Genomic DNA, 26,030 nt, shown 5'->3' with positions numbered 1-26,030 from the left:
CTAAAAGTGCGGAAAACTACGCCAATTCCCAAAGAAATGCGCCCGATCAACAACGGCAAAGCAAACAACACACGCGAGCCGTTGCATATTAACGGTCGACACGAATTCGAGCCGTCAAAACAATTCTATTCATGACTTGACTTGGAGAATGTCGGAGGCTCGGACCGTTGTCTAGTTTAGTCAACGAACCACCAACACAACAATCGTAAGGTAGAAATCAACTCACGGTTTGGCCAGCACTTCTCCTGTTACTTTCCTTGTCCTTTGCTCTTTCCATACTGTAAGTCAACGAACGTTACTTCGAGGACAAACTTGGCGGGGATCGAGTCAATGATTGACCGCCTGCCGAAACAAACGCAAATCGGAAAAGCCACCTTCTTCAGTTCAGTGCAACATGGATGCATGACAACACGAGTTCCAGCGCACTCGCCTTTTCAGTTGCAGCTGGAAATCCTTGGCTTGCTTGACACGTTCCTTCGTTGTTCACTGTGCCCAGTCGTCCAGCCCGGCCCGGCCAACTGACGAACAAAGCAAAGCGTCAATCATTAACCATCCACCATTCACAGGGCCAACACTTGCACTTTTTCGGGTTGTGTCCACCCTGCATTGCATTGTGGTAATATGTAGTTTGAGCGGGAAACATGTTAGCCATAAAGAAATGAGGAAGTAGAAAAAATTAAGCCAAAAGCTTTTCTTTCAAGGCCGAAACTCATATTAACTTCGATTTTTTCCTGCTGGAGACTCTTCGCTGTTTAGAAAGCTGGGCTGCAACTTGTCGAATGACTCGTTCGCGTTCTGCTTAAAGCTCGGAATGACTCGTTCGCGTTCTGCTTAAAGCTCGGTTCTTTGAGCAATAAGCGCCCATTTAATCCATCCCGGACTTAATGATGTCCCAGGAACTTTATAAACAGCGGTAATGTGGAAACCATGGCAGAAATTCCAGCGAAGATTCTCTTTTCCTGGAAATAATGAAGAGCTGCCGTGAAACCTTCTGTACTGAAATGTACAGTTTAACGAAAGAGGACGATACAGCGCAGACGCAGAAATTTGAACACCTCGACCCAGTTCATCGCGTTAGAGTTGCTCCCAGTATTTCCCGGGTGATTACAACACAATACACCAAAATACACCAAAATACACCAAAATTAACCGAATACAACAAATTCCCCATACATTTCTTCCACATTATGCATGAGCACTTTTACAAACTATTCAACTATCCATCTCGTTAAAAAAAAAATCAAAAAACCACGCACAAATTAACCACTGAATTACTGTCAATAGCAACATACAACGAAATTTTTTACAAACAGAATCACTTGAACATTCGTTTCATCCACGATAAAAACAAATTATAAAGTATGCCATCACTACAATCACTGCTTCCAAAAATAACATAACTTTACAACAGTCACTTCTACTTTCTATACTGTACAACACTAAAATTAATTTCAAATCCTAAACAACAAAACACAAACTCCCATACAGCTGAAGAGCAAGGCACAACACAAACTCCTTCAATCATTTGCATTCTCTCCATTGTTGCATACTTACAATCTCATTCTTTGAATTCCAATTCATGGTACACATAGGAGTTCATTCAAAGTAATTCTCTCTCTCTTTCTCTCTTTCTCTCTTTCTCTCTTTCTCTCTTTCTCTCTTTCTCTCTTTCTCTCTTTCTCTCTTTCTCTCTTTCTCTCTTTCTCTCTTTCTCTCTTTCTCTCTTTCTCTCTTTCTTTCTTTCTTTCTTTCCTTCCTTCCTTCCTTCCTTCCTTCCTTTCTTTCTTTCTTTCTTTCTTTCTTTCTTTCTCTCTCTCTCTCTCTCTCTCTCTCTCTCTTTCTTTCTTTCTTTCTTTCTTTCTTTCTTTCTTTCTTTCTTTCTTTCTTTCTTTCTTTCTTTCTTTCTTTCTTTCTTTCTTTCTATACATCCAATACTTGACCCTCCTTCCCTTAACAAACATGACAAAACTTCAAGAAAATAACAAAATAAAAACCACAACTTTCAACACAATATATTTTTCGAATACAAAATTACCCATAAAATTGAAAGCAGAATAAACCTGCCATTTACAACTACATATAACATTTACCACTCCAATATAATCGCAGGGTAACTGCATACACACATCACAAGACAAACATACACTGCAACAACTGCCTCATTGTTAGCAACCATGTTACACGCATCTTGATGGCTTCTTGATGCATTCATAAATTCTCCACTCTTTCTACGCTAAAATGTCTAAAAACAAACTAAAAGTCAAGACCTGTACAGAGCATCACACCTCAGTAAACAATCCCATAGATTTCAACCCACCCACAAACAGCAACTTTACAGCTGTGTTATTCGCCTATACAGAAAAAACAAACATTACTCCAAAACACAACATTCCAATTCCACCTGCAAGAACTGCTAGGCCATCAATACAAGCTCTGTAACCAGTACGATAACTACATATGAAACTCACTACGTCTATAACTTATTGCTGCAGAACATTTCACAACTTTTGAAACCACACTACACTTCTATATAACATCACAATTCCACTCTTATCATCAACAATGGTAATCAACAATGATTCACATTCTATTTCATCAGCTTCTAAGTGCAAACAATTGTTTTGCACCTTTCTCTCCTCTAAAACGTCCCTGGCCTTCCTACAAATTTGTTGCACCTAACAGTACAATTCAAAGACCAACTGTTCCATCCAAATGACTGTTTTGCTTGGAATACAACCCACATGAAAAACCAACACTTCCTAAACTTCTCATTTCACAAAGCACAAAATTATACTCATGTCCTAAATAAATTAAATCACACAGCTGACTTCTTTATAAACACACGTACTGTGCATTATCAACAAAAACGGCAACTAATATTACAATCCACATAATTACATTTCAGAAAAATCATGTGAAATCAACAGGAAAACAACTCCAGAAACCAGACATGCTAAAAGTAATACAGCCCAAGTTCAAATCATGCTATAGCAACCATACTAAATTAAGGTTTATGCAATTAACATGTTACTCCAACTAAAATAATAATACACTTCACTGGAATAGCAAATCCCGTGAAATTTGCAACAGCGAACATTGCATCACTTTCAAGAATTTCACAACACAAAAAAAGAAATCCTTACCTGGAGACAACAACTCCTGTATTTCACCTTCCCAGGACATTGACAAAAAAAAAAATTCCCTCATCAATGCCATCAATTATATTCTATTAAAATACTTACAAATGTTTCTTCTAGCATAACTGCAATGTACCACAATTACAATACACGAATAACACAAAAACCAAACACAAGCATTATATAACCAATGACACAGAGGACAGATATACTTCAGATGATACCATTTTGAAATATCAGGCCTGTCATTAAGAGTCCAAAACCCATAACATCTGTTACGCCTGAGCATCCTTGATCAGCCCTTGATGTTACAGGTGAACTTGCCTGTTCTGGATACAATTCACCCACAAAGTAACAAGTTCCTTACAGGTACAAAGGCAATGAGTGAATCTAAACTTAATGACAGCCCTGCTATAGCATATCACCTTTTTATACAACATTAACCATTCTTTCAACATATCATTCATGTTAGGACACATTTCGTCACCTCCCCCTTCACCCCTTAAATGCTAACCGTAACCAAACACGACTAACCGCAACCAAACAGCACTAATTAAAAGCAAACTATCTATGTGTCCTAACATGAACTATATCCCATTCTCTCATTTAACTGACCCCATGCAAATATCTAACTGTGTCACCTCAGACACAATAATATTATTGACTCACCTACCCTTGACAATAGGTGACCAATCTGGAGAGGTTGATCCTTACAGGCAGGTTTAAATAACATTGACTCAATAGAACATAACAAACAAAACGAATGAAGTTCAAGACAGATGGCCCTTTCTGTAGCTTCAAAGTCAATTTCATTCCCTTACTCAACACCACTATAAAACTAAAACCCTCTGTGCTTTCTGAACAAAAAGGGTTTACATTTACAATCAGGTATGCATCACGCAGACTCTTTAGAATATCAACATTTTTATGCAGACCACTTGAAAACAATCACTTTGTGCTGATGTCTAGGCAGTTTACTCACTCTATGTTTATAACAGAAACTTCCACTGGGCCACAATAGAATAGTTAACAATATTCTACTAAATTAGGAAATTCTGATGAAAATGCTACATAAATAGTTCTGTTACAAGATTCCATAATATTACTTATTTGTATACAAGGAATCAGCTATTTTTACGTAGAATGTTGTTCTGCTAGAGACAGACTGAATAAGCTACACCAAGAGAATCATACAGAGCTAAAGACAAACTTCATTTCAACTAGCCAAGTCAATCAACTTGACATTTCTTCGGCAACAGCAATGTTCACTGTGGCTTTGTGTTGGTGATGACTGAGGTTTTAGTACTAGACTTAACTAAGCTTGACAATAGACTGTATTGTTTAGAAGTTGCACCTTAACTAGTATTTCAGTAGCTATCGCTAAATTAAAAAACACTAATACATTGTTATTGAGAGTAGACAATTTGCAATGCCCATGCCCACGTATGACTTCTGTGAGCCATGCAAGCCAGCAACAATAACCTCAATGAAAAGCTAACCTCCCACTAATGAAACTATCTCAAACCAACTGCAGTTTCAATTTTAAGAGCCTAGACATAAATAATTCAAAGCTGCTTATTTCAAAAGCTTTTCAAGAAAAATAAATATTGTATTTTCCTTTCAACAACTTTTTCCTTTTTCCTTTCAGATATATTAAATAGTTCCTGTATTATGCGAATGTAGAAATTTATGATGTCATAAATTGTTACAACTCAACAGAACAATACTGAATCAATAATATCTCAACAATTATCCAAGCATTCTTCCTTAAACTTGTCTTCAATAATGTTAAAAAATCACATTCTGTAGTTGATCCATTTTACACTAGCTATAATAACAATATTAGCACTGGTCTTACGTGAATTGCAACTAAAATTCCAAGGTTTTGTCTTCAAGAAGGATCATCCACTGCCAACAATCTACTGAATTTACCAACAATAATTACAACAATATACATAAATAGCCACCATGTTACAAGAAAAACTCTTAAGGAGCACTTTTAACAGTTGGAAATGGGGATATTTGACTTTTGACAAGGGTGTTGTCATGGGAATGGCAATTCAACTGTTATTTATGCTAGGGCAAGCAAGCCATTCAACCCATTCAAGCCATGCAAGCCACTTATCCCCACTGTCTCTAAGCCTAACCACAAGCCAACAACATTTATGGGGATTGGTGGGATTGGGGATTATTAAGCCTAAACAGGTATTATCCAGGATTAACAGACTGCCATATTTACGTTAACCAAAATGGCTAACAAGTTGCCTTGCATCAGTCGCTGGCTACGACTTTGAGCAGACCCTAACATTTCATTTCTTACAACACATAAATCAATACATTTCACTCCAATCATGTCCATTGATCAATTCACACAAAGCAAAAAAAATACCACTAACAAACAAACCAAACCAAAAGAAATTCACAATAACCATGTTGGTGTCTGAAGGTCTCCTTATTGTAAATAATTGAATTGCCTTCTTCTGGGTACCAAATAATGATGACAATGATGATGCAGAAAAAATCACTTCAATTATAATTTATTACAATAACCACATCAAATTTACACAAACATGCGTTACTGAATATAACAACAATACCACACTAACAATTCCCAAGACCCAACTAACTAACAGGGGTCTCAAAATGTGTCTGCAGTGGGAAGAGTAGGCCAGGCTGTGACAAGTTAGAGTCCACAAGGCCACTCATCTTTGGGGGAATGGGGGCATGCCCCCCTCCCCACAGAAAATTTTGAAATCTACAATATACAAGCTAGGAAATGCCATTTTCTGCAATCAGTGTTTGAAACTGATCTGTGAATGGCATAATTTTTTTCCTTTAATTTCTTGGGTACCATAACTTTCACGACAATAATTTTATTCAAGGAAGCAATGATTTTCATTACCCACTGTGTCACCTTACTTTACTGAGTGGCATGACAATTCAAAGAAATCCTTTTAACACATATTTCGTCTGACATTAACAAATGTAAAACAAAAAAAAATTAGATTCAAGCATTTCCAAATCTAACATTTTCATTTATAATGCAGCTTTTAAAGCTAGTCTTCAAAGTGCAGTTAATAGAATGTGGTGCACTAAGCCTCTGTAGGGTAATTACTGAAATTATAAGTATGTGCGATAGTTCAATGAAACACAGCTAATTCTTTACTCTATCTTGTCTCAAACACACAATGAAAACTCAGCCTTTCATCGATATATGTTGCACACAACACTGTCTACTACACCAGAATGGCTAGCATACCCTTCTCTTAATTTTGTGCCAAAATGGCTAGCATATCCTTCTCTTAAGGTATTATGGCAGGTGGATTTTTATGAAAAATTCGAAAAATCTCTTTTTGCCTGTTCAAATTGAGAAGATTGAGATCAACATTTTGCAAAAAGAATAGGGAAAAAGGCTTTTTTACTTTTTAAGATAAACAAGAAAAAAAATGTTTCAATATCATTAACCCCTTACAGCATGTTGACAACTCTAACTCTAATTCACCCCCAGTTGGCACATATAATGCAAATTGTGGTGTGATGCTTCATTTCTGCACGCGAACTGTTCTCAATCTGGTTGTTTCATCACAATTTAGCTTTTGTTATTGTCTAATTTTCTTTATGTCAGCACAAAAACTCTTACCCATTTTTGTCTTCAAAAAAAACGAAGAGGCGAAAATCTGGTGAAACCCACAGGTTCACCATCGAACAAGATCTTTGGCTCTGAGTAACCGTGGGTCGTACTGAAACCAAGAAGAATGGTTGGACAAACTCGATGACTCTAGTCCCGCCAATGAAGCTGAAGGACAAACTACAACAAGTGCTCATCACATGAAATTGCTGGAGAACGGACACCATTCCAAAACTTAACAACAACAGAGTTAAGCGCAAATGTACATGTTGACAATATAGACCTCAAGATTTCCTCTTTTTGCCTTCACAAGGCATGGTTTCCAAAAATGTGTTCGGAATGAAGGAGCCTAAACTTACGGAACATAATACCAATGCCGCCAACGAAATCTTTTAAGTGATAGAAATCATGGCAGTTTAACTTGTAGTTTGTTGCTTCTCAGACGATTTCACTGCGACGGGTTTCTGTGCCAGAATTGTAGTCGTCTGTTTATTTCAAGTTGTCATAACCCATCATTGCGCAAAACTGACCCATGCCAACATCTGTCAGTGCGGAGGGAATTTTTAACACCTATTCACACCAATCTCATAAAAGGTTTTTGATCTTTTTCTCGATAAAAAATAACTGCATATAAAGATGAAAATTTTCAGTTCGTTTATGCGCATCTTCTGATTGAATTGGCTGAAAATTGGCAGGTATGTTCCAGGATACCTCCTTCGCAAAAGGGGTCGGGCTTTGTTTAATTTCACTTCCGTTTCAAAGTTATGGCCTCTTTAGTAGAAGGAAAAGTCCACATTGAAAATATCAAAGTTTAGGAGGGTGTAGAAAAAAAAAAACATCTGGAAAATCGCAGACACACACCCTTTTTGAGGGTGATGTTTGAGGAAACATTTCCAATGAAAAACGTGCCACTCCAATATTTCACGCGCGGAAGCGAACTAGTTTAAGCGAAGCAGTGTATCTGGGTATTTCTTTCAATATCACCAGTGTAAGAGCTCAATCTCCAAACCCTGTCCATCCACCTACCATGACACCTCAATTTCATTTCTGCTGCAGCAGCAACAACAACAACAACAAATAATATTTTGCCCAGATTGCTTGGAAGGATACCTGCTACACATGTATCACTGGCAGTTAAGTCTTGCACCCTATGCTAGGCTTGAACAACCCACAAGTGTATACACTTTAGCATGCTGCTGCCCGGAGGTTTCAACTTGTAGTGCCATTTAGAGTTAGGCTTTGCCATTTTGCCGTCTTGTCTGATACAGCATGGCTTTCAGTTCGAACATGGTCAGTCATTTCCAAATTATTCATTTTAGCAAAGCACAAGGATTGGATGCTTTAAGCCTTCTTTTTAACAAGCTTCACACAATCACACTGTACGATCACGCTATACGAACTACTGATACTCCTGGGTTAAAAACCATTTACTAAGCTTACTTCTACTTCAAAAGCAATTATTATTGCAAAAGGGAGTGTGATGAAACTATTTTTCAACCCATATGAAAAAATGTAATGCACTCACCAGCTTTAAAAATTCAACCCTAGGATGTTTCAAAACCTGAAGAGGAGAGGCCAAATTGTTTTTCATTCTGCTTCTTTTTAAATTCTATGCACTTTAAAATGATTTTTTTGGAGTTAGGCAAGATGCTCTTTAACAATTTAGGAGTCAAACTCAAGGATTTTCAAAGATACCCAACGCATAATTCGGGAAATAGCAAGCAAGTACACGGACATGAAAGTGATCAAAACTAAGAAGATAACAAGCAATTCAGACAGGTTTATCACTTTCAAACATGCAAGTGAATAACTTCCATTTTCGGGTCCATGATTTATTAAGGACTTTCAAAACCTTGCCAAGCGGGAAAGTGTCCCGCTCAAGCAAAATTTCAGTGTTACTTGCCCAAAGGGCAAGCTGGAATTCAAATCTTTTTCAAGCCCAGATAGTTTTATGTTAGTATCAAGAAAATGAACTGTTTCCAAAAAAAACATTCGATCTGGCCTTGACATCCCTGACCCATGGTGGCATACATACAAATACACAGTCTGATATTGATCATAGAGTTAACATTTTAAAAATTTTCATAAATTAGGTACCTGTTTTCATTATCCACAGCAAATATGCTTTACAGGTTATTTTTTCATCCACTCATTATCAAATCAAAATTTTCTGCATAACTAAAAACCCGTATAACAAAAACTTACTCCTTTGAGTATTAAGCCTTCATCAGATTGAATAAAAACCTATTACTTTGACTGAAATCACCAAGGTTGCGTCATAATATAAATAACGTGACAACTGTTACAAGTAGCCACCCTAAATAATGCAGACAGCAGCACAGGACTCACTTTTTGGCAACCACATTATTTTCAGCAAAAAAATAAGGTATACCTGTTCATAACGGACACTGCTATTAAGCAGAAGTAGAAAATTTAAAGTTGACTTTTGTGATAATTTCTATTGCTACAGCCGTGTATAAAACAGACATTCATTTGATTTCACAGTTTACACAAAGGGTTTCTACAAAAACTACAAAATTGTTAGAATGTTTACAGCGAGCCAAAATGAAAGCAGAAATATATTTCCCCAATACACTCTTAAGAAGCCACCAGAATTGTTCATGACATCATCCTTAGTCTGCTTATCAAATAATATGGTGTAAATCCACCAGGAGAATTGTCATGTATCTAGCTGTAGAACAGTTTATGACACAGCCTTTCCTTTCATAATAAAAATCATCATCATCATCATCATCATCATCCAGACATAATACTAATACTGTCAACATCATGGAGAAGGGCCCAGGCTAAGAGTAGAGCAATTGACAACTGACTTGGGGTTAACTGCATAATACACGCACAAATTATCATCAAAAAATAACAGACTTATTTCTAACATAAATGCCATCTTATCCTGCATCATAAAACATTTCCTTTTTAAAACACAGCCAAGTTTTCATGCTTGTATACAATAAGAAAATGTACAGTTACCTTCTGCAAATGTGTTTCATGCACAAACTCTGCAAGATTTCATCAACTCTTGGGGTTGTGTGTCTCTCTCTCAGTATATTTAAGATGGCATTCATGTTAAAAATAAGTCTGAACAGGTTGGCTAAGAAATTGACAGTCAGGACACACCTCAATTTATCAAGGTAAAAAGCAGTTGGCAGCTACATTAATAAATGTATCAGCCGCACTTTATTTTTCCTGATACCTTTCAAAAAAAATTCCCCTGGTCACATAACACACATACATGTATAGTGACTAAAATTTCATGTTGATTCAGTGAGCCCACTATAGCGAACTAACTTCAAATTTCAAATGCACTTAGGAAGTATTTTCATCCAAACTTTTGGAAACCACACTGTCCAATTTTACAAGAGCTTCATCACAGCAAGAACTTTTAAACTTCAGCCTATCTATAACTTAAAGTTTTCAACTTTGATGTTTGCAATATGTGTTACTATTCTGCAATGTTATAGTGTGACCATCCCTGCAACTTAATGATTTTTTATCATCTGATTCTCTTTGGTGTTTTTCTGCCTTAGTAAACAACAATTTCAAGTTTTTCTTCTATTCAAAGGAAGCCTTACACGTGATTCAAAATTATTCTTTTTTGTGTCATGTCATTGAAATCAGAGTCCAAAATATTGCTGAACTTGGGGTCACAAAAAAATTAAAAACATAAAATTCTGAAAATGTTTATTATTTCTACAATGAAAATCATGCTATCTTCCTACATGTTAAACCAATCACAATAAAGAGATTAAGCCATGCTTATGGAATAACAGTAAAATCATCTCTGTCAACTTCAAACTGTTTTTCAAATGAAAGATTTCTTGCTGACACAACAGTGAATCATAATTTGCTTAGTGCCTTCAATCTAGCATGCTGCACTCCGGATGGAAGGTTGTGGTTCAAGCAATGCCTACGCTCAATGCACTGTGTACTTGGACAAGACACTCAACTCCGCCCCTCTCCACACCCGCTGCAGGTAAACAAATTAGTACTGGTCAATGGACTGCCATCCCACTACATCCCACACAGGAAGAAGTAGATGTAAAATTATTCCTACCACCTTCATGCCACGCAAACTGAGATCCTCTGATGGTAAGAAACACTTGGCCTGATGCAGACTTCTATCACCTCCATAACTACTATTCCTTTACAATCCTGCAAAACAAATAAAAAGCCAGTGCACTGACAGAGCTTGACATTGCGAGTGCTGGCATGGGTCCCCAGTGTGACCAAAATTTTTTTCACTTGCACTAACTTCTCAGGTTTTTCACCAAAATACTTTTGCAGGTGACTAAATCTGAAAACTAAGGGGCCAGCTGGCCACAAGGTTTTTATCCTGAACGTCAAGCCATGACTAATGTTGAAGATTAATGGTCAGCTTGTTGTAAATAACTTCAGGTAATAAACATTTCAATACACACAGCCATGCTGAAAGTACTGCAATACATTGTTTATTACTTCAGGTAATAAACATTTCAATGCACACAGCCATGCTGAAAGTACTGCAATGGATTTAACAGAAAAAAGAAACCACTTGAAATATAGGAACAGCTAATAACTACATGTAGACTGATTTCTAACTAAGTGTATTCTGTATTTCAAATGCATGTGAAATTTTCAGTGAACTTACACCTTTGTTACAATAAACACGAAAATAACTGAGAAAACAATGAACAACTCTCTAGTCATGCTAGCTATACAAAAATGCCAGATTACAGCAAATTCACATGACACACATGATGTTTAATTTAATTTTGAAATGAAGATCTTACCACAATTTGATGTACTCAAAGGGAGCTATGCCCACAAATCAAGCCTTAAAGCAAGGTGTGACAGAGATTTCTAAAATCAAATCATAAACCATACCCTTAAAGCCGAGTCAGGCAAAGTTTGAAAAAAAATTAACAATAATCTTGAGGACAAAGATTTTTAGCAAATTTTCATGCACAAGGTTCAATGTCTTTTGAGCTTTTAAAATCCCATGACTTCCGATGACCTTTCCCATGAGCTTTTTGACTTTTCCACATCACCTATGTTAAGCAGTTGTTATCAAGAATTTGCAAAGAAGTGTATTATTTAAGGTATTTACCCAAAATTAATTATGATGTGTAAAATGCATGTCAGCTAGTGTTTATTTATTACTAGAATTCAAACTGGTTTTTTTGACTCATCTGTTCTTTCTTCAACTTTTGATCTTTTTGCCTTTATATATATTCTCACTAAGCATGTACTGTAGCTCCTCAAAGACTTTCCATGGCTAACACAAATTTCATGACTTTCCAGGCATGGATTAAAAAAAAAATCCACAACTTTCAAGGTTCTCCATGATCTAGAATAAGCCTGTTGTATTGAGATACAATTAGTGGGTTTATCACAGTTGTGCAAATTAGCATTTGCCTAAACGATATCCGGTTTCACTAATCAAAATGCCCTAAATCCTCAAGTTAACACCTCCTCTCAAATAAGCACCCCTTCCAATAAGTGCTCCTCCTATCGGCCAAAATTTAAAATAAGCATCTCCCCTCAAATAAGCGCCCCCTTCCAATAAGAGCTCCTCCTATTGCCCAAAATTTAAAATAAGCGCCTCCCCTCAAATAAGTGCCCCTTCCCTCCCCCTGTTTTATGAAAGAGTACTGAGACAACAGAGGATGTATATATAGTTTCAGTTGTGCTCAATCGCAAGCAAGTGATTATCAACTATTTCAAGCACTGTACATTAACCATCGCAACGGATGGTAGCGAAGATCTGCTGATTCATTGCCTTAAAGCCTAACCAACCTTGTGAAGCAGGCCTAGACCGGCTAAAGGGGTTATATTATGTAGTTCTTCAAGAGAAACAGGATCCTTCTGAGACTTCTGAGAGTCTAACACATACATACTATATTACCAAAAATTCAATCATATCTGAACATGATTTGGAAAAATGAAATTAACGCTCCCCACTCCCTTCCCCCCTGCCCCCTTGATTAAGTGCCTCCCTCACATAAGCACCCCTCATCTTATCCTAAATTTAAAATAAGCACCTGGGCACCAATTCAAGGATTTATGGCATCCAATTTCTAACATCCCATTAATTTTAACAGCAAAAATCCCGTGTCACATTAATTTTTTAGCTAAGTAACCCATAACCAAAAAGCCCCCTAAAGGGCCTCTGTAGGATACATCATGACCATATTTCTTCTTACAAAACGCTATACGATACAGCAACAAAATATTCATTTATCCTCAAACATATAATGTCCATTTACGATCACGATATACAGGTTGTTCAAAACACGAGACTGCTCTAATCATTTTCTTTCAATTAACTCAAAATTCATCTCGTGGACATCACACTTGAAACTATCAAATGGGCAATATAGTCGGAAAAACACCTCTCATAACCAAACATAATGCTACAAAATGAAAACAAAAATGCATCTTTTTTTACATCGGCCATTGACAGGAAACTATCCCAACCTCAGTGAGCTTACAGTTTTTTTGCCGGAAAAAAAAACCACCTTTTAGACCAACAAAAGTCCCCACCCAAGCAAATGAAATGACTAAACCATCCACTCGTTCGAACAAAATATATTGTAGAGTAAGCTGAAACACTGCAAATCAACTACTACTACTCCATATCGTTATATCCAATAAGCTTAATACAAGCAAAAACATGACATTCTTACCGCAATGCATAAACTGAATCCTTGCAATAGTTTTGCAGAACAAACACGGGCTCAAATTACTAGCCCGCCATTAAATGGAAAGAAAAAATAAGTTATCAAGCAGCATTTCGGAGCATAACGCTAAAGAATAGGATAAAGAAACACTGTTCACTATCCCGAACATGCAACCGCAAAAACGAAACCAACAACTTGTCTTCCACGTGCTCTTTAAACACAGCATTGCACCGCCATGCTCCAGTACGAACAGACGCTTCGCACCGGTCAAAATTAACAACCACGCTTTGCTTTACCGATAAAATATAATGCACTAGCAAGAAAAAATGCATTGAAACTTACCCGTTTCATCTCCTATCGAAAAACTAGAGGAAAGCGGGACTCCAGTGATAAATTTCGAAGAGAACAGCAGAACACATGTTCATGCAACCATGTTCGTTTCAACAAATCTTCCCGCCTACCCCGGCCCGGCCGCAGACCGCGGCACTAGTTACCAGGTCACCACGCCCACAAGGGCAATGTTTTGACAAAGGAAATCGTTTACAGTGAATTCAAACATGGATTTACAATGTATGCCTTTTTATATTATAACTGGACAATTAACATAGGAATAAAAATAAAAGGGATATCTAATAAGAATATCAGTCAATCATTCAAATGGAAAAAAAAACAATGACAGATTAGTCAGAAAATTTATTTCAATATTTATTCAAAGACATCAACACGTATACAATTTCACTGATTAATTCAAAGACTTCAAATTTCAAGATGTAATAGCCACAAAAAGTTTAAAGGAAGAAAATAGAAAATATATAACTTAGAAGTACACGCTTGCAGCCAAGTTTAAATCTATTTTCATTCAGAAAGCCACGAGAGTGGAGTGATATACGGGAAGTCCAGAAAACAGGTAAGAACGTAAGGCTACATGAGTAACGCAACAGTAACACAACAAGTTCAAGTGCTGACTGCAACTTATGAAATAATTTAGTAGACACTTACTCTAATATATAGTTCCTCTCCAACAATTCTGAAATCAATGCATATCAGATAGGCACCTGATAGACATGAGCAACCAGGAAAAAGGAAAACCCAGCAACCAGTCTCCTAATGAATACAATACATTTTATTAATTCAATTTAATTCATTTCAATTTATGCAGGCCTAATAGGAACAAATTTAATGAATCCCAGGAATTCATTAAGAAACAAATCCACTACACAAAATGGACATGTGCTTACAATATAGGCAGTATACATACTAGTTACGCAATGCTTTCAAGTAGTATAAACCACAAAATATCCTAGTAGTCACTGTATTTTCTCAAAATACACACGAGCCTTTAGGCGAGTGATTATACCAAGAAAAGAACAATTGAAAAGTGGGATATTCCATGGTGCAACACGAGAAGTGTTTCAAAATTATTTTATACCATGCCATAGAAAATACAGTGGCCAACACGTATAATTGATAAGACATAATTATGCATGGCCCACAATTTGGGAAGGTTGGGTGCAATACTGTCGATTATACAACAGCCTAACTGCATATTTCTGATTGGCTGTATTTTCTATGGCATGGTATGAATGAAAATATATCTTCACCCAGGGATAAAAAAGCCACTGCAAAAACACTAAAACTTACAGGCCATGGTAGCAGTGAGTAATAAAGAAAAACCCTTACTGTAGCAGGGAAAGACTACTTCCTGGAAACACAAACTACAGATTGTGGACATAGTTATCTGCTAGAGATATCAAACTGTTGTTATAAATTGCATAAGTAGTTCAACACTGGTGTCAGTAACTTGTTGAATACTTGAACAACCTAAAACAAGCAAAATATTTTTTAAAAAAATGGAAGATTTTTCAAGCTTACATCTTTCTAACTGCATGTTCCACACAATTACAGACTGGCCACAGATCAAACAAAAACCAGCATAGAACGTTTTACCACACCTCAACAAATTTTACCTTGGCACAAAAAAATTCTTTCAGACAGGATTTTAGAAGTGGGTTTCAAAAGGTTCTATAGGGTCTAAAGTGACAATCTCCTCAAAGGGTGTCAGAACAAAGTGTAAGAATATTGTCTGATCCCTTTCTACTACTACTACATGGGGAAATTACATTTGTTGAATATTGTATATATTGCTAAAATGAATAACACTCAGTCTAGTCATTCAAATAATTTCTTTATTTGTTTATTTAAGTTATCAGGAGTTGACTGTATACGCACTTAAGTTATCACAAGTTGACTGTATATGCAAGTAGAAACATGCATTGAAGAAAAAAAGATTGAACTTAAATATCAGGAAATTCATTTACTATATCAAACAACAAGTACCGTAATATCCCATGTTAAAGTCCACAATTATAAGCCTCCCCCGAATATTTATTCCACTTATAAGCCTCCCCCAGATATAAGCTCACCATTTATAAGCCCACCCAAAACCCCTTGTGAAGTTATATAAGCCCAGCACTTTAACATGGGATTTTACGGTATCTGCCTGAAGAAAATAAAAGTACATGTATACACATTACTTTCTAATCAAGGCCATGTTTGTCATTAATATTATTTAGCTCTTATTAACCGAGCAGGAGGTCTGCATGGGAGAATCTTGACCAAGGTCATGAGTACAGACCAAACACAGTGAGGTCTGTACACACAACCGTGGTCAAGATTCTCCCATACAGACCGACTTAGCTCGGTTAATAAGATGTTTCTTATACAGCAAAGAAGAAAACTTTAATTCATTTAATGCAACTGGTTTGCTGACATTTTGCTTGCAAACAGAGATGAGCTTAACTTAAACCTGCCAAAATTTCTCGTCCTCTTTACTTTTTTTGTTTTGTCATCAGGCTTTTTGGCACTTCCATAAACGATTGAGAAGAAAATAAAAGAAAACAGTGAACATTTTTGTATTTGAGTTTACTACTTTTTCAACGCAAAATGAAACCGGTCTAGATGCCGGTCTAGATGGGAGAATCTAGACTGTGGTCAATATTGATTTCAGCCAATCAAATTTGTGAACTCGGTAGTTCCCAGTCCTTGTGAGACACAGCCATATAATAAAATTATTAATTACATTCAAATGCAAATAAATATGCAAGATATAAAAAATTTAATTTTGCTCAATGGAAACCATGAGGCTGGACTTGTCAGAGGTCAACATTTTAAGGATCCAAAAAACCTTTCCCCTAGAGAGACAATATTTGAAAACTGATTTACATTATAGCAACCTATTCCCAACAGAACACTTGATGAAACTGAGGCAGAAACCTAATAAATAGCTGCTTCAAGTACTGTATGGTGGAAACAGTCTTATTGAAAACACTGCTGTAATACCCAATTCACCCTAAAACCAAGAAACCTAATGATGTGAGTATAACATTCCAAATCAAAAGGTTACGACACAAACACAAATCAAAATCAATGTGTAATGTCTTTGAATGGATGAAGGCAGTCCAACAATGTGCATCTCAACTCTCGAGAATCATAGGACAAAAGCCATATGACAAAGTAATCCCAAGAGTATTCTTGCCAATCACTTTGTTTTTCTCTCATAATATCCATTCCTTTCCAGTGTACATTTTCAACAGGTTGCCATTCCACCAATTCTGAATACTTGCATGAGACACATCCAAGTTCTTGAAAGAACAGCAAGAAAATATCCTTAGGTTTCTAAAAGATAACAGGATTGCAAAGGATTAATCATCATTGCATTTTCAGTCAAAGTCCTTACACAGGTAAACTATTTCAATATTGTAAACTTTATAAACTAACCACAAATCGAATGGTAACTAGGAAGCCATGCAACTAATCAACCAGTTGAAAATTAAAACATGACTTCCTTTTGGTAACAAAAGCTAAAAAAGTGGTAACCAGTAAAGTAGTTAAATTAAAATTTAGATTATTTTGAACCAGCTGGAGTAACATTACACTGAAATGATTTGAAATATTAGCAAATGTGGAAAATAGTGGGAAACATTTCTCCTATATTCCTTTGCAAAGGGAGCAAAAAATTACATAACAAAATAACCTGGACAGAAAAACAAAATGAAGGAATGAAAATATACAATTCTGCTAGGACTGAGAACCACAATACTGGTACTCAAAATTAAAAACAAAGAACAAAATCAGGGAAACAAACATAGGATTTGATTGTCCTCATTTATAATAATCCTCGACTGCTGATTAGAAACAAATGTTTGCCAAATGAGACCAACATACATGTATACATGAAAAAGGCATCACATACTATATTTACCGTTCACAATGTAGAAAGAAGCTTTTGTAAAAATCATATTTTCATCTGTTCTATCTTGATATTACATCTATCTAGCTCATGTGAGGCTGCTAAATACTACTTCATGCACATGAAGAAGAATACTTTCTATTATCATCAAATCCCTCCTTGTAGTTGGTTTTGAGTTTTCCTCAAGTCATATACAGGTAGTAGTAAGGAAGAGTTCTGTTGCTACATGTACCTTTTCATAAACCTTCTGCTCTCAATAGCACAGTCTGAAAGTATCAACACTTACTTTCCCACACAAAACTAACAACCACACAACAATAATCACAAGCTGTGCTTTCCTGTTGTCCCAACGACTGGTGACATGATAGCCATATTTGATCAGAACTGGTCTATTTACTACTGGGTCTTACTTACAATTGGATTTGTTTAAGCTTTGGCTTTGAAATGAATGTTTCTCACATCATTAGTTTCCAGAAAGTACTTGTCAATCACGTTGAAGAGCCTGTCAGTAGATTGATTGTCCAGCATCTTCATGTATGTGAACTGCTTTGTGTAATGAGGAACCTTTCCAAAAAAAAAAAAAAACATTTTGCCTTTCTAACCAAAACTAATGTACTTTGCCAACCTGACAAATCTGCCAAAGAATCATTTACAATTTATTGGGCTTTTCTCAATGATATGTTTTAAATCATCCTGCTACATTGAAGACAACAGACATGCAATAGCAATGATGTCTATGCCCTCCAGCCAGCAACTTTGTGAAACAGACTTACCTGGTCAATACCACTTTCATCATCTCATCTTGTGTTAAAATTAATGAGTTCAGGCTAGCTGCTCATAACATTCACTCTTTAAAAGTATAACTATACCCACTGGGGTGTTTTGAATACTGCTGAGAAGGAGAAAAAAAAAACATCAATCAAATCAACAAAAATTGGTTTGAAATTAAAATGTGAGCAATTCATACACGTTTGATTGTAAATCTGAAATTTACCATTACCAAGAATATATGTGCCACACTGATTATGCTAAACTAGAGGGCACTAAAACTCTTGAACAATAAATTTCATATTAAACCACATCAAGTACAATTTAATAGGGTGGCTTATTAAAAATCTTCATAATGAAACAATGCTCAAGAAACTCACTGCAAACAGCAGTACAAACATAACCAAAAAATGTTAAATTAAAAAACTCAATATCAGTTCTAAACACAAATCAATAGCCAAATTTTATATTGTGCAGAGAAAATCTAACAACATAAAAACCCTGTAATTGTACATGTCAGTAGAAATTAATATTTACACGTACCTAAGTTTCAATCTACATCTAGAACAAAGAAATTCAAGCATCAGATAACTTTGTAATTATCACAATTTTACAAAATAAAAGGATTAACCTTTTCATAGGCATGGGAATGTGGATTTCTAACAACTAACAACTACCCTATATGTGTAGTCAAAATAATGTCAATTTGAGCTGCAAAAATTTGTTCACACAAACCTCAGAAAATTGCTAATCTGCAAAATAAAAGTCCCCCCAAATCTTCATGACATGGTTAGCATTGTGAAGTTGAAAGATAGATGCTCATGTTGCAATTCAATAGGAACTAAAGTGAAAAATGGCATGATTTTTAGGTTATTAAACATATCTTGACCTTTCAATTGTTACATACCCTGGAATCTGCATTCAGTTAGCTTTGATATGGTGTATAAAACTTAGAAAAAAAAATTATTTGCATGAGATGGTTAGTACTGTGATTTGAAAGATGAGTGGATCGTGTTGCAATTCAACAGTACATGTAGCTAGAGTGAAATACGGCAGGATACAAGCTATTTTCGCATCATGACCATTAAATCGTTATGTGCTGTAGAATCTGCATTAATATAGCTGTTAGTAACAGTATTTAACTTGGAAATCCGTCGATATACGCCAGAGAAAAAAATTATTCACGCAAAACAATTAGCATACACTGGTGAATTATGAAGTTATCTTGATCACCTTGCAACTTCACGGGGCCAGAAACACAGCACGGGTCAAAGATTATTCAATGCAAACTGACCGCAAAACAATTTAGTTTTGAGAAATCCACTTTCTCTTAGCTCTTAAAGAACCCAGTAAGGTTAAATATCCCCTCTCAAGAGCAATTTTAAGCCAATATGGAAAAACAATCTTGCACATGCACAGCCCATGACACTGTCCCTTTAATTTCACCAGCATACTTGAAGCCCAGCAGGGAATTTGCAATCTTTAATGTGTAAATGTTGGTGCAGTCATCATCCACAATCAATCTCACAGTGTGCTGATCAGCAAAGTGTCCATATGGCTCGCTTCGCACCATGACGGCATGACACAGTCATGTAATGGTAATCAAAAACACACAGCTGTACTCACCACCAGTGTTGAATAAGACGAACCAGGCAAAGGTCGATGTAAAAGTAAAATGTGCCCAAAACATCACCAAGCAAATGGTGACAGAGATAAACACTCTAAAAAATGACAATAAATGACTAGTTAGTAAAAAGTGAATAACTATTTCACAATTGCACTAGATAAAACAACTAATGTACATTGCATGTATCCACATTTATTAGTGAGCAAAATTTAGCAGCAGCTTTTTAAAGTCAGTTCATTCAGTAGACATGTTACACAGATACAGTAAGTGTATGTGAAAACCATATACTGCTGTTAGTAGAAATTCTACAGCTTTTAAGTGTGACAATTGAGAAAAGATAGACCTTCATGATACTCGATAACCAAGGAATCAACAGAAGTCTAAACAAAAATGTTGTATTAAATACTAATTAACATGTCAGAATTATTATCACTCAAATCCTTCAGGTCTATTTTTCTTTCTATTATACAACAGAGGTGAGTGTATAACTCAATCCATTTACTGCTTTAACAGCGGCTTATAACCAAAACATTACCGAAAATCATATGCAAGGATTTGACACTTGAGATTAAGTGATTTTCTTCCACTTATTATTTCAAATTTCCATACCGTCTCATTTTCGTTTACACTTACATTACTTTAAATTTATGACTTGAACATTTTTATTTCCCAATACATGTACTTGTATAAATGCAAACCATCCGTTAGTATATGTACATTGTAGCTTGGAGGGGAAAAAAGTTCCACACCAAGATTCGAACCGCCAACCTCAGAATACCTGGCTCAAATCTTAATGTGCCACTTTGCCAACATGCAACTGATGAATTGTTCACAATAAAAACATCTATAAAATAATCACAGTTAGCTACAAATTGCTACTTGATTGATGACCACTAGTACTGCAGGGTAAAATAATTTGTACAGCGAGCTTACAAGGAGGGACTACAGATTCAAATGGCAGTTGTTTCACGTTTGACTTGTTTTACTGGCCACATTGTCTATTCATGGATATTTTTGGATGTTGGATGGTTTTTTTCTTTCACACTCTCCATGAAGGTCAAGAGATCACTTGGCATGCACTTGTAATATGTATATGATTTGCAGTTCTAAAACCTTTATTAGTGAGTCACCATTTTGGTCAGTTTGGGGCCTCCCCTCATGTAACTAATTTTGATCCTCTGATTCAAGGATTTTTTTTCTAGTGCAATGAACGAATGCAGTTGTTTGTAATACCCCAAGTCTAACGACAAAAGCATCAATATCAGTGGGAATAGCCATCAACTCGCTAGGGCATGTCTAAAGGTGAGGAGACATAATTTAAGATGTGGATTTGGTCTCATTTGATAAAAATTAAGTTGATTTACCTATAAATAACTGTGTATATGTAAACAGCCCCTTCAACTTTTTGTTAGAGCTCATTACTTTATCAGTAGTAACAATCAAAACAGCTCATTAGTATTCTACCTAAAAAATAAGCTTAATGATTATTTGTGAATTAATGATTGTTGAAAAATTTCTGCTGTGTCACGTAACAAACAAAATCCTCAAAATCTTTTTGATCACCCCTGTCAAATGTATTACATGAAACATGACAGTTTCAAATATCACGGGTTAAATGGGTTAAAAAGCCTTTTGATTAGTCTTCAACACTGTCACCAGACGCATATATATGCATGCAGCGACAGTATTACATTGTTGGGGTACAGCCAGGGGTAGTTTGGTTGAACCCCCTAAATAACATGAAAAATTGCTTTAATACGTGCCATTTCTGAAGAGAACCTTTGTGGGCAAACATCGCTAACAAATATGATATTTTATCTTTTGAAAAAAAAGACTAACTTGAAAAGAGCAAAAATAATATTGAAATAATATTTCCTGATTTTAAATGCCTTCGGCTTACTCTAAATTCCGTTTAAGTTCAGTATCAAAATGCATTGAAATACTAGGTCTATCACCATCGTTGTTAATCAGCTCATCAGTGAGTTGTGTAATCATTGACCATGATTATGACTGCCAGCATGAAAAGGATCATTGCATAATTGTTTTTGTTGATTTGCGCTTCGTTTTTGAGAAATAACGTATGCAAAAAACTCAGTTTTCCAAGCAGCATCTTTTAGAGCGAATCCTTCCAAGGTGGATTTTGACGCGGCACAAACTTAAAAGGTTACTTTTAGCAGCTTTGACAGCACAGTTTTTTTTTACATAGATGTTTTGATTTTTGAAAGAGGTAGAGAAATAGACCGGAAGAAAAATATTGACCAACCTTGTTTCAAACCGGTGTCACGACAAAACAAACTCGAATCCGGCCCGTTCAGCACCTTATTCTCTTATGCTAACGAAGCAACAGTAAAAGAATTGCATAATTATATGAATAATAAAACTAGCGGCAAATACCACACTTTGGTGACTTCCTCGTTTAGCAAAACAAAGGTTCCTTTTGTTTTTCACTCAACAAAAGATCTCCAAAAGATACCCTTGGAAAACTGAAGCGCAAATCAACAAAAACGATTATGCAACAATGCTTTTCATGTCAAAACAAGTCAGTCTGCCAAAAATTAGCTCAATCCTGCAAAAAATAAAAATCGGCCCAAAATGCTACATACGCCCTTTTTGCACGAAACCCTTCAATTAGAAAAGTGCGTCAACTTAATTGGGGCTCAGTTCACTCAGAAAACACAAGAAAAGAAACTAATCACTATATTGGGAACATTTCACAGCGACATAAACGTCTGTGTAACAAGAAGCCTAAAAGTGTTACTGTAAAATTTCAGATTATGGCGAAGTGAAATCTGAGCTTTCGGTACAATGACCGTTTTTCATGAATTTCTGCCGTTGTGTTGGATGTTTCAAAAAACTAACTTGCAAAGTATGAGCAAAATTGATTTTTGGACCGTGGCCACATTTTTAGCATTTTCCTTGATTTTCACTAACATAGGCCCGGGTCCCATTGACCAATTTTGTCAAAAATTGTTTCCTCTAGGGTTTAAAATCTGTCAACACACCTTTTTTCTAATGCGACCCCTCATTTGTGCTTTTTTAAAAATTTCAACTCGGAAAAAAATTATCAAAGATGCTGGTGTGCTTGGGTGGAGCTGACCGATTTTTCCAAATTTCAGAAAAACAAAGAAGCCTGCCGTCAAAGCTGTCAACGGTTGTGAGTATTGGCTCCTAATATAGACGGCGAGGTCACAAAATGGAAAAGAGCAGGAAAATTCCTCATTCAGATGTTTTCATTTCTGATACCCGATTGAAACATGGACAGGCGAGATTTTTTCTACCCATATGGGTATGGTCAAATGCCGAGCACATCTTAAACCATGAACCATTCACATGTGGAAGTGTCCATGCATATGGCGCTTGTTGCATTCATCGCCATCAATGATTTCGTTTGCACAAGAGAGCAGCGGCAGGTATCAATCTGTTGCGCTCATTTAACCATCTTTCGGTCATAACAATAAACCCAAATAACTGGGTTCGCTGACACTGGATAGGGAATAACAACAACAATACAGTTGTAATGCAAATTACCCCATTTGGTCGCACAGCAAGTTTCGTGACTGGAGACAATTTTTGCCACTAAAATTTTCTCAGTATGATTGATGTTTGCATTTTACCTAAACTGAAATGCGACCGTAAATTTTATTTATCAATTTCATTTCTGGTCCTGCAATTTGATTTCTCCAGATGTTTCAAATCCAGCCAAATTGAAAATTGGTCTGTAGTGGGGTCTGTAATAAGTCTCCGTGGGGGAGGGGGATAAAGTGTGCCACAGACCCCTTAGAAGGTCGACAATTCTCTGAACCCTGCTTCACCAAATCCTGGATCCACCCCAGCATTGCAGGAATAATGGAAATGGAAAATTACAAAAGGCCACTGGACACTTTCTGGCAAAAAACTTCCTACACATTTAGTCAATGTAATCCCTTGTCTAGTATCTTTACTTTGCTATTCATCAGTTGTTAAGAATTCAATTTTTAAGAACATATTTTACCATCGGATTCCCAGACAAACACTGTAATTCTGACACATGTTGCTTATCCGTCAAGATGGCTTTTATAACCAATTAAACAACAATACAAATATAAATCACCACAACAGAACTTAGTTACATACCTGGAAATGATCTATGTTTGCATGTCTATGCGCCGCTGAGTTCATTCCCCACACTTCTTGACTGTGCAACTGGGTACCTGCAACTGTATAGTCTTTCTTGGTGTGATACGATTTGTTCACCATCCAATTGAACTGACGTTTTCACGCGCAATTCTCATTAATACGTTCATCTGGTATAGTAACGACTAAAAACACGAAACTTTATAATATATGGAACTGAATAATAACTCAGCTGAACAACAATTCGCGAAATTCGAGTTCATTCAGAAAACAAGCCATAGCTGTACAATTTCAAGCAACTTCGTCCGCCATCTTTTTTTACGGCTTAGCAGCCAAGCATTTCTCCTCAGACCGCTGGCCCCCGTTCCCAGGGCACCATGCGCGTGCATTAACCTCAAACTGCAAGACCCCCATCCCTCCCCCCCCCCCCCCCCCCCCCGCAGCGGGCCACCGCTCAGGCATCTGACTCTTTGAATATTCTCATCCCTCGGGCCAAAAATGGTCTACAAATGTCCCACCTTGGGGTCGCATTGGGTGATCAAATGCTTCTCCCGGCCCTAGGCCCGTGGCATCGTGTTCAAAATTATATTATGGGACTAAATTAAATTAAAAGAAAAAACTTCACCCTAGAGCACCCATTTTAAACTTCCGCTGTGTCCCAAGTATATTGCTTTTTTAACAATCAATAGTTTCATATTAGGCATGAAACTACTGTTGAAATTGAGGGTCAAAATTCAAGCTTCGCCATCTTCGGCGATTTATGGCATGATCAGGGATATGAAAAATATTCCGCGTAAAGGTAAATTTCTATTGCCGCGTAAATCTCTACGCACGTTGACGTACGTGAAAATTTTCAACGCACGTCAAAACGTAATTTTACGCCCGAACTTACGCGCGTTTTGACTTTACGGTCCTTTATGTTTCCCAATTTCGCGTCTTCTGTGTATACGCAACGATTCAATCAATGGTATTCTTGGATTTTTTTCACGTAACACAGTTCCCGCATGTGAACGCCGTTTTGTTTTAAAGCCCCGTAAAAATGGGAAAATATTCAGACGTAGAACCACTGGTTATCGAGGAAGTTCGAAAATTCCCAGCGTTGTGGGGAAACCAAAACTACAAAAATACAGTTGTGAAAGAAAAGTCTTGGCGTGAGGTAGCGGAAACTTTCAATCGGTACACCGATTTCTTCGACAACATCGGGCCCACAAGAGAAAGGAGATAGTCAAACCTTTCAGGTGTCATCCGGAAGTATTTGTAAAATGACTCGTGGTCATTTTCATGTATTTCGATTACCAGAGTATGGTATTCACCAACTAGACAACGATTTTGAAAGATTTCTCTTACCCAATATCTCTTGAGGTATTTTCGTCTTCTCTTTCGCCTTTGTTGTAGATGAAAGAGAAGAAGGAAACGCTCTAACATCGACAGCTGCCACCATTACTTTGAATAAGTTCCCACGATTTCCCACCCAATTGATATCTACGTGTGCCTTGACTACGTTCAACGCACGTAACAAAGTACGCATTTTATTACGTGTTTACGCGACAGTGGAAATTAGCAACGTATGTTTTTTTGCGCACGTTTTACGTACGTAAATGTTTACGCGACAGTGGAAATGGAAAAATGTAAACCTGACGCAAAAATGTGTAAAAGGCGTAAGATTTCGGAAAGATGAATGAATTTAAGAGCGAGTGCCATTCTACAAAATAATCTCTCTAGATATGCAAAAATAGTCATCAGAGCAAAAGGTCCGCGAATTCGCTGCCTTCCTCTCGGAGGTGGAGGGAGCTTTGTATTTTTTTATGCAAAAAGCTTCAAATAGAAG

At 36.6% G+C, this 26,030-nt stretch overlaps 2 long non-coding RNA genes across 4 annotated transcripts; both read right to left on the bottom strand.

Moving 5' to 3' along the window:
- Positions 1-10,450: 10,450 nt before the first annotated feature.
- LOC145486947 (uncharacterized) lies at positions 10,451-13,923 on the bottom strand. The gene is made up of 3 exons (XR_014049343.1): positions 13,788-13,923; positions 10,844-10,938; positions 10,451-10,753 (listed from the first exon to the last, which is right to left on the bottom strand). It is a non-coding gene; the product is annotated as an uncharacterized LOC145486947 (long non-coding RNA).
- A 914-nt stretch (positions 13,924-14,837) lies between these two features.
- LOC145486512 (uncharacterized) lies at positions 14,838-24,887 on the bottom strand. Of its 3 annotated transcripts, none has more exons than XR_014049296.1 (5): positions 24,203-24,887; positions 20,089-20,183; positions 18,468-18,586; positions 18,109-18,258; positions 14,838-17,120 (listed from the first exon to the last, which is right to left on the bottom strand). It is a non-coding gene; the product is annotated as an uncharacterized LOC145486512 (long non-coding RNA). The 3 variants fall into 3 exon arrangements; XR_014049300.1 differs by having other exon boundaries at positions 18,468-18,583; positions 19,006-20,183; positions 24,203-24,886; XR_014049298.1 differs by lacking the exon at positions 14,838-17,120 and having other exon boundaries at positions 17,326-18,258.
- Positions 24,888-26,030: the final 1,143 nt, after the last annotated feature.

Source organism: Orbicella franksi, chromosome 1 (assembly GCF_964199315.1).
Source record: "Orbicella franksi chromosome 1, jaOrbFran1.1, whole genome shotgun sequence".
In the NCBI taxonomy this organism is placed as follows: domain Eukaryota; kingdom Metazoa; phylum Cnidaria; class Anthozoa; order Scleractinia; family Merulinidae; genus Orbicella; species Orbicella franksi.
The sequence above is the reverse complement of the archived record's forward strand: the minus strand, read 5'-3'. Positions and strand labels throughout refer to the sequence as shown.